The following is a 13,422-nucleotide window of genomic DNA, read 5'->3' as shown; positions in this document are numbered from 1 at the left end:
TCTCTTCTTGCATTTTGCTTTATTCGTGAATACAACCTATTGTTCCCTATTATCAGTGATTTCAGGCAGGTTCACTGAGACCCTTTTACATGGGACGATTATCGGCATTGCTAGAAATGCTCATCAACTGATAATCGCCCCCCATGTAAAAGTGTCAGTGAACGGCTGAGGAGCTCGAAAACGTCCAGTCGTCGGCTGATCACTTCTTTTGTACATCGGCAAATTCTATCGCTACTGGCCACACATCCCTCTGTTTAAACGGGACGTGTGGCTAGTAGCAATAAATTTATATCTGCAGTGATCGTTCCTGCAGCCTTGTAAATGCACTGCAAACACTCGCTGATTGGCGCTCGTTTGAACGTCCGTAGATCTGTGACTGTATAAAGACCCTAAGGACCTAAGAAGCACTTTCATGGAAAGTGAAAGAAGAGAGTTCCCTCTTTTGGTTGTTAATGTGAAGAGGTAGTTGCCTTAAAGGAGAATTCAGCACAGGGACATTTTTTTCAAAACTGCCAGGAGGGGTTGGGTGAAAAAAACAACATGCAACTTACCTCCCTGACTCCAGCGCTTATGTCCTCCGGTCCCAGGCTGCTTCCTGATGTAGAGAGTGGACTTGAGACGTGGTATTCAAGGCCCACTCAGCCATTGAGCAGTAGACTGAACACGCTACAGCTTCTGACTGCCTGAGCGGGCCTGACATCGCGTCCCAAATCCCCTCTCTAGACCAGGAAGCAGCTGTCCCTGTCTCCTCTGAGGCGGTCCGTAGAAGCGGTAACCCGCGAAACAGACTGTTACCACCTACCTGCTGGCGTCTGCATACCGTTGATGTCTGCATCTGCAATGTCCTGAAATAAAAGTTTGGATTACAGTAAGATGGTGAGTGCCACCTCCTTTCACTTCTTGATGAAGATTTAGATGAAAAGACTGTCTCCCTTTAAAGTGGTTTGGCACCCCATCTTTACTTTCTCCGCACGGGGCCCGACATTTGTGGACACAAAAGGGTTGGTGCTGACCGGTTTCTTGTTTTGCATGTAAAGATATATCAAACCTTGTGTAAAGGAACAGTGGAACATCAGATTTACACTTACATTTTCCAGAGGCCTTTTTAAAAATGGAAGACTCAATCTGGTTGCTATTCTGGACAGGGTTTGCTAAGTTCCCCCTAATAGGTGCTGTATTATGGCTTCATGCACAGTGAAGTTGTATTCAGCTTAAAGGAGTTATCCAGCGCTACAAAAACATGGCCACTTGCTTCCAGAGACAACACGACTCTTGTCTCCAGTTCAGGTGTGGTTTGCATTTAAGCTCCATTCACTTCAATGGAACTAAGTGGCAAACTCCACCCAAACTGGAGACAAGAGTGGTGCTGTCTCTGGAAGAAAGTGGCCATGTTTTTGTAGTGCTGGATAACCCCTTTAATAGAGTCATGTGTTTTCAGTCTGTCTCTGAGAAAAGGAAGACATTTATACAGTCCAGATAGTATTGCAGTCCGATCACCTGAGCTGTCTGCTGTTAATGGAGAAGATTTTCAATAGGTCCACAAAAAGGATGAATGTGCTGCAGATTTCTCCTCATTGCCAGATTAAATCAGGTGAATGTGCAGCAGATTCCCCCCACACACCACACACACACACACTCACACACTCACACACACACTCATGGGAAAGTAGGTAACTGTATCTGACTGGATGTAAATGAGTGAAGCTGTACTACAGCGCCCTCTGCTGGCCTTTATCATTATTATCTCACAGTAGAAATTATCCTGGAAATCCTATGTAAATCCAGAAAGAAAGGATATGGAAAGCAACTCTCATCTCTCATATACCATCTTTTTAAGGTAGCCTTGAGCTACTTTGCATATCCTTTCATTCTAGAATTCCCAGTGGAGCGTGAATGGCCTATAAGTTTCCATACGTCTTCAAGGTTAAATATTACTCCTTCGGTCCTACTATGTTATTTCAGGAATCCAGACGCATAATTACCACTTCTACATATTGACACGAAAATGGGAAATTATTTTATGGCTTCTGTGGTGTCTTATTATACCCATTCCACTAATCTTGTCCCTACCGTCACACCAATAACTCCAGTTGTACTTTGTGTTGATGAAATGCAGTTATTGGCTATATGGTTTATATAGATAAATCATAAGGAAAAAACCCTGTATAAAAATAAATAAATAAACAACACAGCCAATTGAATCATAAATGCATGGGATGGCCTTCCTAACACATGGTCAAAAATTGTAGCATTCTATTTTGTGCTTTTTCCTAAAATAATACTTTTTTCCCTGTGGTGCTCATAGGATTTAAGAATTTGTCGAGAAGAATTTACATGAAAACAAAACTCTCCATGAAGGCTTCCCACAGGCACATTTTGAATAGCATTTTTTTATTTATTTATTTATTTTTTTGCTGAAAAAAAAAAAAAGTCAGGCTAAGGCCATACTACGTTTTTGCAGTCCTTTTTTTTTTCATCTGTTTTTGCAAAAATGTATAGAAAAACGGACACAGTTGTGTGCAAGCCGCTTTGATCCATCTCTTCATTGACTTCCATTATTAAAAAAAAGGATCAAAACAGATGCGTTATATTTAGGGTACACAAAAACGTGGTCAGCCACGTTTTTGCGTACGCTAATAAAAAAAAAAGCATCCATTTTAATCCTGTTTTTTTCCATCAGTTTTTGAAAAACTGGCTGAAAAAAACAGTGTGAATCTGCTAGCAGTTTTTCCTGCTTTTTGGCATTTTCTGGCATTTTTCTCATTTTTGTGAATATTAGTACTGTATAGTCGTTTTTATCATTTTATCCACTGAATTTCTTAACTATAAGACGTGATTTTTTTTGGGCAGGATTTCTTCTGAAGAAATGGGACAAAAAGTCTGGGGGGGGGGGGGGAGTACAAAACCCACCAATACGCGAATAGACGTGTCTTTTTTCTGATGGCGAGGAATCCCGCCATTGTCATTGTCGCTAAGTGTCCACGGTGTTCGCCTCTACATAAATCTGTCATAAATCTGTTGTGCGCTGGTGCAGGTGTGTGAGACAGTCTTAGGGTCCTATTAGACAAAGAGATTTTTAGTGATAAACGATCACAAACGAGATTGTTTATCGTTAACGTGAAGTTGTTCACCATATTACACAAAACGATAGTTGTAACAATAGTTATTACCATTGTTAGAACAATTGTTACTACGAAGGAACGATTTGGAACTACAGCCAATGAATGTGAAATTACAGCAAACAGTCAGCAAACGATTAACAATGTTTTTAGGGTTTAGATCTAAATCAACGACACACAAACGATTTTTCGATTGTTGCCTGCACTTACCTGGGACAATTATTGTTTAAATTCGAATGATATAACAATATAATGGTCCTGTTTAATAGGGCCCTTAAATTCCCCCACTGTCACCCGGCTGCTGCATTAGGGTGGGTTCGCACTACGAAATCCGTGCGGATAAGTTTGGAGGATTCCATCGCACGTACCCGCTCACCGCGGTGTGCATCTCCGCATGTCCCATACACACCATTCTATGGGCGGACGAATTCTGCCGTCCGCCAAAAGAAATGACATGTCAGTTCTTTCGGTGGACGACGGAATCCTCCCGCCCATAAAATTGAGTCTTTGGGATGGGCAGATATGCACGCCGCCGTGAGCGGGTATGAGCGATGGAATCCGCCAAACTTATCCGCACAGATTCCGTAGTGTGAATACACCCTAAAATAGAACATAAAACACCAAAACGACATTATTTGAATACACCAATACGTATCCTAATGTTGAGTCACGTCATCACTAATACGCTCTACAGAAAGATGACGTCATATATATATATATATAGTTAAAACAAATTGATGAAATTAGATTTATTGGGGTCTTCAGGCTTTTTCAGACCCTTCAGCTTGTTGCCGGGATAGTTTGTATGGAGGACACGCACTCATATTTAGTTGCATATCAGATTAGCAATTTCTGGCAAGTAATGGGTTACTAATGAATCAGTTTTGGGCAAAGACCAAGGGGGATAATCTCTTTTTGTGAGGGTCTTCTGGGAGGGGCGGGAGGAGGAATCCCGCATTCAGAGCTACTACAGAAGGGCTCTAGGAACAGACATAAGGCTGATTATCCTCTCAGTTGCTGGCTTCTGAAAGTTGAGATGTACAGACGGCATATGGGTGACAGGTGGTCTAATCCAGTTAGTCAGGGAGCCTGAACTGGGGGGACGTTTAAAATGCAGCCTGTTCTTTCTGGTATTAATGGTGCTAAACTCTGCGGGGGGTTTTATGATGCTCTAGTGTGAAACATTGCATCTATAATTTATATGGATATTCACATCTGTAGCACTATCATTGTTTCATTCTGCTTTTACATGGATTTTGTTGGATACTTTTCCTCCGCAGCAGTGGCCGTTCACTGACGTGCCCTGGAGCTATTCTCTTTGTATCTGTATGACAGGCTGCTTGTTTTGCAGCAGTGGAAATTTGTTCTTTTGATCTCGATCAGTGTTCCCCAGCCTGTGCTTCTCAGGTTGTTGCAATGTACAACTCTCAGCGGCTGTCGGGGCATGTTGGGAGTTGTAGTTTTGCAACAACTGGAGAACCACATGTTGAGGAACAAACTCAAATACACAGTGGGCTAAAATTATAAAACTAGACACGTCGCGGGTCAACCTTGATATTTATTGAAAAGTGCATGCGGTGCTCCTGGCACTGTCAGTGGTGTGTGTCTCCCTGCGCTGTGCACTATGATAAATGATATGATACATTGCTATGACATGATTAAACCCCAACCCCCCACCCCTCTGCTAGGGGCAGCCAATCGTGTGCTAGAGCAGTTGGTGTTGCTAGATGGAGGGCTCCTCTCTGGAGGGAAGCAACCACGTCACTGCTGCACTTACTACCCATGACACTCGTACCACCATCCTATGGGGATGGCTGGCCTGTGGCTGCATTATGGCAGAAAGCATCTGGCACCATAGGTGGGTACATCATGCAGCAGTGATGTGGACACCAGTGGCAGATTAACTGCACCAGACTTTTACAACATCCCCTACCCACCTATATACAAGTGTGATGACCACCAGGTGTGATGTACTGGTGCCTGTCAGCTCAACCGGAGGTGTTATTGTCGTGACGCCAGTGCTAGTCCAGCACACAGGTGTGATGTTGGTACCTGCTTGTTGTATGGTTGTCTGTGTTCCCCAAATGGTCGGTAACCTTGTCGTGGCAATCCTGAGTGGCAACAGACCCACCCAGACTGTCGGTACCACCACCCACAGAAGGGAGTAAAATAACCCAAGGTGTACAGTGGTGTGTGTATAGGTGCAGACAGAAGAGTCCCATTAGTATAAAAATATAACAGCTTTAATGTAGAACTTTGCTGGTTATAGTACACGATTTCACAAGTAAATAAGCTTGATACATCTGAATGCTCAACCTTAGTGCTTGCAGGAGGTGCTTGAGAGAAGTAAGAGAGGTAGTTGTAGAGGTGCTTGTAGAGTGAAGAGTAGAGCAGAGGAGAGGAGTTTGCCAAAGGAGCCCCAACCCAGTGTAGCTGTGTACTTTACCGGAACTTTCAATAGATATCTTGAGTGAAGTGATACTCATACTCACATACAGACACTGTCTGACCACCTTCTGCCCTCTGGTAGCGTAGAACCTTTCCCTGTAGGGTAGTATGAGCCCCAGCCGTGGTTATCTGGGTGTAGCTAGGTGTCCAAGTCTTCCCGGTTACCTGCACTGCGCAGTAGGATGCGTAGACCTATATATATATATATATTGGTGGCTAGTTCGTATCTTGTTCAGGATACTCGACCTTAGTGCTTGCAGGAGGTGCTTGAGAGAAGGAAGAGAGGTAGTTGTAGCGGTGCTTGTAGAGTGAAGAGTAGAGCAGAGGAGAGGAGTTTGCCAGAGGAGCCCCCAACCCAGTGTAGCTGTGTACTTTACCGGAACTTTTAGTAGATATCTTGAGTGAAGTGATACTCGTACTCACATACAGACACTGTCTGACCACCTTCTGCCCCCTGGTAGCGTAGAACCTTTCCCTGTAGGGTAGTATGAGCCCCAGCCGTGGTTATCTGGGTGTAGCTAGGTGTCCAAGTCTTCCCGGTTACCTGCACTGCGCAGTAGGATACGTAGACCTATATATATATATATATTGGTGGCTAGTTCGTATCTTGTTTAGGATACTGCCCTGCTCTGTTTAGACGTGTTCCTGGCGTGGGTCAGGGTGTTTCTTGGTGCCTTCTCTCCCTGCATAATAGATATAGTGGTTTGACTGAAAGAACTGTTTGTCTCTAACTGCATCTGTTCCCACTTGTGGCTAGACTCAACTCAACTGAATGCGTACTTCCTGCCCCACAGAGCTAACTAACTCCTCCTACAGGTGCAAGTGTGTGTAGGGATCCAGGATAGGTTGAGAGAAAGAGAGCACCTTCTATTAGTCAACACAAAACACATGGTATAACAAACATTAGCCCATGACTTACTTCAGCTGTGCATAAAAGAACATACAACTAAAAGAAACACTGACACCTAGTGGGGAAACAATAAATACCTCATTCACCACTTAACCTGAGAGAAAGCTTTTTGACAGGTGCAAAGAACACTAATAGTGGGACACCACACTAGCTCCCAATCCATAGTGCCCCAAATCATAATAATGTCCCCTTCTGTGACCCATGCAGTACTAGCTCCCTTACTAGCACCCCCTAAAGTAATTGCCCCCACATAATAGTTGACCATTATTTTCCCCAAGGCGTAAGTAATCCCATTATTGTGTACCACATAGTAGCCAGCCCTCCCAGTATTGCCCCACATAGTAGCCAGCTCTACTATTTGGGCCCCACATAGTAGCCAGCTCTCCCTATAGTGCTCCACGTAGTAGCCAGCACCCCAAGTGTCCCATATAGTAGCCAGCCCTTCCAGTAGTGCCTCATATAGTAGCCAGCCCTCCCAGTAGTGCTTCTTATAGTAGTCAGCCCTCCCCCATGGTCTCTCTTATAGCAGCCAGCCCTCCCCCATGGTCTCTTTTATAAAAGCCAGCCCTCCCCCATGGTCTCTTTTATAAAAGCCAGCCCTCCCCCCATGGTCTCTCTTATAGAAGCCAGCCCTCCCCATAGTCTCTTATAGAAAAGCCAGCCCTCCCCCATAGTCTGTTACATAAAAGCCAGTCCTCCCCCATATTTTGTAATATAGTAGTCAGCCCCTACAATAGCTGTTAATAACTGCAAAATTGGCTTGGACTCAGTGCGAGGACGTCACTACATTGCCGGGTTCTGGACACTACTCACATACTTCTAGGCTGCAGGCTAAAAACTGGCTGCGGCCTACAAGATTATAATATGGGAGGTCCGAGCGGCCATCTGGACCACTCATATTGAAATCTGGTGTGACGTCAAAGGGACAGATTTAAAACAACAAGTGGTTAGCATGGCGGGCCAAAAATAATGGCTCTGCAGCCAGAGTTTTACATGCCTGGCCTAGATATTTCACAGGGTCCTGGAAGTTTTATGGTAGGGTCCTCATACTGGAGAACTTGTCCTATTAGACTAGGACCACATAGCGATTATGGGCACCATGGGTCACATGCCAAAGTTCTTTGTCGCCCTGTATATTGTGCTGCATACTGGCTAAGATAAATAAATAGGGCTACACTACAACCCTGTGGCAATAAGACCACATTTGCTTAGGTGTGCAGCACAGAAATTTTTGGTCACATGACCCTTTTTTTCTTTTTTTTTTGCCAAATTGTTATGTAGCTCTACAATTACAGATCCACAATTCTGTAGAAATAATTAGTGACCACCTGCTCTCCAGTGTACAGCCCTATCCAAACTACTGCACATTCGGCCATATCAAATCTTTTTGGACCCCTTTGTGATGTGGTGGGAAAGATACAAGACTGTTGGATATGTGAATTAAAGGGTTTTTCAGGACAAATAAAAATTTACATTAAAACAAAAATGGTCAGCACCCCCAAACATTATGAAACGGATGCCTGGTGAATATACACAGAACTACTACACTTATGCTTAGGCTGTGTTCACACAGGTTGCAGTTTCTTTGCAGTGCTTCCATTACAATGACACAGTACTGCAGTAAGACTGCAATGTGTGAACACAACCTTCAAACCCTCTCCTTCACCTAATAGCTATCTAACATCATCAGTTTAGAATGTGAATTGTGGCTGACAGAGTCCCTTTAAGATTTACTCTGGGTTTATGTGAAAATTTGGTCACTTAAAGGAGTACTCTGGCGACATCTGTCACAAAAGAGTTATATTCTAAAGTAAGGTGGTGATGAAGTTGTATGTGAGTTTCACCACAAGATGTCAGCGTTTGTAACTTTGTATGTATTGCACAGCTGTAGTCACTGAAGGGCTACTGTTTTTGTTGTTATGTGATTCTGTGGACCAGTGTAGATGCTTCTTTCTTTCCTACCTATGTCTATCCTCCTTTCTCTGCACACTCTCTTCTCCACCACTCACCGGGGATCTTACACACCCTGTAGGAAGTAGTCACTTGGGGAGAGGAAGTGTAGCGTCAGTCACTTAGTTTCCCTCTGATTCTCTGAGGAGTAGGACACACACAGGTATCCCTGCTGAACTTAGCCAGGACCTGGCTCTGCCAGGTTCCCTGCCCTGGACAGACCACCTGTGGTAGTGGACAGAGACTTTCTTTCTACAAGCTATAACTACAAACACTATGCAGTGTTAAGCAACTAAATTCAGAGATCACCCCAGCCCACACTGAGAACCTTTCTTAACAGTGCAGGGCGGTATGCTAGGACAGAGGAACTGACCCGGATAGAGCAAAGCAACTGTAACCGAGGTCTACGTACTCTATCTCGCAGCGCAGGTAAACCGGAAACAAACATGCTGGCGCTGAACATCATGAGAATGGTACAGTCCATTAAAAAAAATAAATGCTTGGACCGATTTTACTTTCAAAGTGTTTTTTTTTTTTGTTTGTTTTTATTTTATTTTGGGAGGCGCTGTATGACACCAGCATTCTCTATAGTATTCTTTGCATTACCCAGATGACATTCTGCCCATGGCATAACACAGCGGAGGAGTTTGGCCTGGAGTGTTCCTGAGTCACATCTTTTTTGGTTTTTAACAAAACTCAGGTAAGAATTTCTAATGTGGTTTCAACTTTCCATAGAAGGATCATGGCAGAGTATGGGGGCAGTATGAGATGATCAAGCTCTGCATAGAACTGCATAGAAGAGCCTAGCAGTCACTTGCTATGGAGAAGCTGTCCTTTCACTATTGATTCAGAGTCTTTCTATGTATCCGTATATACTGTAGGTGTCCTTTTGTCTCCCATGTCTATGTGTATCCAAAAACTTTTACACATATATTTATGAATGCTATATATATAATTTTATATGTGTCCATTGGTCCTTTAAAGTGATCCATACTCTCCCTGGCCTATATGGGGGGATATCTGGGGTAAGAATTATTGCCTCCCTAAGCAGATGAGTAGCATAAGCTGTGATTGTACAGGAACGTCTTCCTCCTGCGATGATCTCCCTTCGTCCCCTAAAGGAAAGGACATAAACCTCTAATTCAGCATAAAATCATTAAGCCCCAGTTATTACTTTATGCATTAATGGATTTTTCTGCTAAATCTGAGCTCTAGCTGTTTATACTGTATGTTTCTGCACTCGCTCTCATTCACATATATAGTGCCCTACACTGGAAAAATAAATCGGTTTGTTACAGAGATTGCACATCTGGTTGGGAGAAGTTAAGATGTATGCTTCCTTAAAGTGTAACTGTCATTTAAATTTTTATTGCTGAAATCATTTGTAGAAGCAATTTTGAGAAAATCTGTAATAGATTTTATTAGGCAAAAAAAAAAGCTTATTTCTGTACTCGTAAAGCAGTTTTCCAGTGAAGACGGGTTTGCTGAGTCCATTTTAATCTATGGAGGGGGGAGGGGATGAGTTAGCAGAGAAGCAGCCCAGCAGTTTGGAGACTGACTGGCCACATAAAAAGCTGGATTCACATGTAAGAAAGGTCACTGCTTATGGAGCTTGAAGAAAAGATTGCAGGGTGTTGTGCTGTGCAGGACTGCCTTTTCTCCTCTCCCCTCGACCCCTGGCGTGAGCCCTCTCTGCAGCCCGCGGTCCTTGGTTGCTATGTACAGCTGGGGACCGCAGGTATTAGCCGGCACGGCTGATCCCCGCTTCCGGCTAATTAACTGTCAAAATTAAGCTGTCAAAGCTGACAGCTGCATTTAAATAGTATCTGTACCCCTCTTCCTTGTGTCTAGTGGGGGATACCCCCCCCCCCCCCCGAGATGCGATCATGGAGGGAAGATCCCTTGTACTGAGCCAGCATGACGCTGATCCTGGCTTGGCACTCCATGTATCTGGTCTGCTGCAGACCAGAATAATAGAGCAATGATCTGATGGATCATTGCTCTATTATATACACAGCATTAATCTCAATTGGAGTCCCCCGGAAACTTCTAATTAATATATGTGAAAAAAATTGTTTTTATTAATAAAAAAAATCCCCTCCCCTAATAAAAGTTTAACTCTCCCCCGTTTTCCCATTTTATAAATAAAATAAATCTCGCACTGTCAACAACGTAAGCGGAAAAGCCGCCAAAGTGCAAAATTGTGCATTTTTGTTTACATCAAATTCAGAAAAATGTTCTAAAAAGTGATGAAAAAGTCACATATACGCAAACAAGGCACCGAAAGAAAGTACAGATTGTGGGGCAAAAAATGACACCTCACACAGCTCCATAGACCAAACAATAAAAGCCTTATAAGGATGGGAATAGAGCAATTTTAAACACATTTAGTTTTTTTAAAAAAGGTTTTAATTTTTTAAAAGCCATAAAATGAAACAAAAGTCATGCAAGTTACATATTGTTGTAATTGTACTGACTTGAGGAACATAGATAACATGTCAGTTTTACCATAGGGTAAACGGCGTAAACACAAAACCCCTCAAAATAAAATGTATTGCACCTTTTTTTTCCAATTTCACTGCACATATATTTTTTTTTCTAGTTTTGCAGCATATTTTATAGAAAAATTAACTCTGTATTTGCAAAGTATAATTGGAGTTGCAAAAAAAAAAGGGCTCATGTGGGTCTGTAGGGGAAAATATGTAAGCGCAGTGGCCTTTTAAACACAAGGAGGAAAAAACAAAAACACAAAAATGAAAACTGGCTCCGTCCTTAAAGGGTTAATAAAACCTATTGCAGAGAATTGCTTGTACTATTGATATTTATTGTTCTCTAAAAAGTGACATTTAAATGAAAGATACACTCATACGGCAGGCACCTGTGGGGTGACTTATGTCTGAAAAATAAAATATAGTGGGAGACTTGGAGATAGTTGGCGGACCTTGTGGTTATGAGATTGGTGGAGGTCTACAAATCTTGAATGGAGAGAGTGGGTTGACTAAGGTTGTCACCATTGCCCTTTCTTTAGGTACTTGTAACCAGTTTTGGGTTCGGCATCTCCATAAAACAAGTATGGGGGTGATTTAGCCATCAATATAACTTCTAAGTGATTTGCAGAAATTGCTTTAAATAGTCACTAGGGTCTATATTTTGAGCCTGTATTTCCTTTAACCACTATGTAAATGATAAGTTCTACATCTTCAATATACAAGATGTTCCAGGCTAAACACCAGCATACTGTCAGGAGGGTATGATAATGTATACCATGGGTCTCCAAACTGCGGCCCTCCAGCTGTTGCAAAACTACATTTCCCATCATGCCTGGACAGCCAAATCCAAAGCTTTAGCTGTCTAGGCATGATGGGAGTTGTAGTTTTGCAACAGCTGGAGGGCCACAGTTTGGAGACCCATGATGTATACCATAGCATACCCACATTGGATCCATTGAGTTTGTGTAGTTTACTAGTGCACCATGCTCAATATATATAGGGGGACATTTATTAAGTCTGGCGTTTTTTGCGCCGGACTTATAAATGCCCCCGCATCTCCGGTGCTACGGAGATTTATGTAGAGGCGGACTGCCTCTACATAAATCCCGTGCACGTCGGTGCGCACAGCCGAAAACCTACGCCACCTGAAAGGTGGAGTAGGTTTTCGGCGTATCTTTGAGTAGAAAAAATGATAAATCGCGCGGACTCTCAGTCCGCGCCCCCCGTTCTGCCCCCTCCACACCACCTCCCCGCCCCCCCGGCGTACTCAGCGTGAAGTGGCGATATGCGAATATTTTATTTGCAAATCGGCCATTTGCGAATAAAATCATTTGCATATTGGCACTTTACGCCGAAAATCATCAGTACGCCGGATGATGCATGTCCCCCATAGTGTTAGACGGCTATGATTTTGAGTCCAGCCAAACAGCACAAAACTGGACTGGAAATAGTCAGTATTAGACTAAATTCTAGACCTATACATTATGGTATATGTCCATTCTGACAGGCGGCTGATGTATCCTAGTTATCAGATGTCTACATAGCCTCAGTTCCTAACCATTTTCAAGATACTTGTTTGCTGTTCGTGAACATTCTTTGCATTCAGAGGCTACAAGCCCATACATACATACATACATACATACATACATACTTACATAGCTAGTTCTGCTGTCAGCTAAGAAGTGAATACAGTTGTATCCAGCCCAGGCTATGCTAAATATATAAACTGCAGCTGCACAGATGTATTTGATGCAATGTATCAGTCTGGAATCAGCTTAGCTCACAGAGCATTATCTAGACTGGAGACAATGGGGGACATTTATCAAAGGGTGTAAAATTTAGACTGGTGCAAACTGGCCACAGCAACCAATCACAGCTCAGCTTCCAGCTCTGGTGAAAGGAAAGAGGAGCTGTGATGGGTTGCTGTGCCCAGTTTGCACCAGTCTAAATTTTACACCCTTTGATAAATCTCCCCCAATGTATTCACATATGTATGTACATATCCACATAGGAATGTTCCATTTTACAGCCGCTTAAAGAAAGATCTGACATGTCTATTTATTCAAATGACTGTATTTTTTTTTAATGATCAGAACTACATACTAAAACTTGTTCCTTTTCTTTTCTATTCTGTTTCTATTTCCTGGTTTGTATTTTTTTTATCCTGCTTTTATGGGAGCAGCCATCTTGCCTGAACTGCTTTTAAAAACAGTTTGGAGATATTCTTTATAACAGCCCCATAGACATTGGCGCAATAGACTGGAGACGACCCTATTGACTTACATGGGCATGCTCTGTGGCCTGTGCAGAGGTCAAGGGGCGGTTTTGAACATCACCTAGTGTGAATTGACCTGATATCACCCCTCTTCTTACCCCTCTTCTGTCTCCAGAGCTATGGCTGGCAGTAAGGGTCTCCAATGCATCTCTATGAGAGACCATGACTTCCGGCCTTCAATAGCCCTGGAGATAGAAGAGGGGTCAGAAGACCCCAATTAGATTCACAGTT

This window comes from Dendropsophus ebraccatus, chromosome 6, assembly GCF_027789765.1.
Source record: "Dendropsophus ebraccatus isolate aDenEbr1 chromosome 6, aDenEbr1.pat, whole genome shotgun sequence".
Classification (NCBI taxonomy): domain Eukaryota; kingdom Metazoa; phylum Chordata; class Amphibia; order Anura; family Hylidae; genus Dendropsophus; species Dendropsophus ebraccatus.
Note: the sequence above shows the minus strand (reverse complement) of the source record.